We start from the raw sequence: 1262 nt of genomic DNA, 5'->3' as shown, positions 1-1262 counted from the left end.
AAAATTATATATATATATATATATATAATTTTATATAAATATATATATATATATATATTTTTTCTAATATAGAAATGCAATATCATCTACCGTCGATAAAAATGTAATACGACTTCCGGACGGACTCAGCTTTGTTTGTAACATCGGTATTTCAGATATAGATCCGAAAAGTTTACATTGTATTGAAAAACATCGCCAACGAGATATTGATGTCTTAAATTCAGTAATATCTCTTCTGGAAGAAGAACTTATGATTAAAAATCAATCATCATCATTTGAAAAATGATTCATAATAGTAGGCGATTTCTAACTAAAACTTTATTGTATAATACATGTTCCTATATATCATATATTTTAAAATAAGAGAATTATCTGTTTTTTTAATTATTTTTAATTATAGACATCATATTATAATAGACATTTTGAAATATGTTCAGTATAAGTTATTGTATTCCAAAATAAGAAATTAATATTATTAAAATACTTAAAACAAATTTATTTAATCATTGTACATATATGATAAAAATTATTATATTATTATTGCAATCAATATAATAAATAATAATATGATCTCTATAATATTTTTTTTAAAGTTTAAATATTAATGTCTGAATTCATTCAATTCATTGTTTTTAAAGATTGAAAATATTTAAAATATAATATAAAATATTACTTAATTATTATTAATTCTAGAGTTTTTCTTTTAATAATATTGAAATATTCAATTTATTCAATTCAATATAATTCAAAATAATAGTACAAAAGTAAAATATAAAAATAATTACATGAACAAATAATTACAATGCAATTATTTTTTGTTAAATAATGAATATAAATGTCAAATTATAAATGTTTAATATTATACTAATTTATATTGTAATTCAATACCTAAAATCTGACAATATTATGATTTCATATTTAAATGAATCATAATTTAATGAATCAAAAAATTTGCAAATAAATTGTATAAAAAAATTTCACATATAGAAACTTAAGAATTAAAATATGACTTTGTATTTAATATGAATTATGATAAATGTGTATTTGTGATTTTATTCATATTGTACTTAGATTTATTTAATAAAATAAAATACATATATATTCTATAAAATTATTTAATATCTATGTATTATTTAAATTATTGATATAAATAAATTGTATATAATAGAATATTACATTTATATATCATATTGTTTGATAAATAATATACACTTAATAAATAAACAAGATTTATGTATTTATTGAAATATATATATATATAT

The sequence above is a fragment of the Apis dorsata genome, unplaced genomic scaffold (assembly GCF_000469605.1).
Source record: "Apis dorsata unplaced genomic scaffold, Apis dorsata 1.3 scaffold_1047, whole genome shotgun sequence".
NCBI lineage: Eukaryota > Metazoa > Arthropoda > Insecta > Hymenoptera > Apidae > Apis > Apis dorsata.
This window is presented reverse-complemented; position numbering follows the sequence as displayed.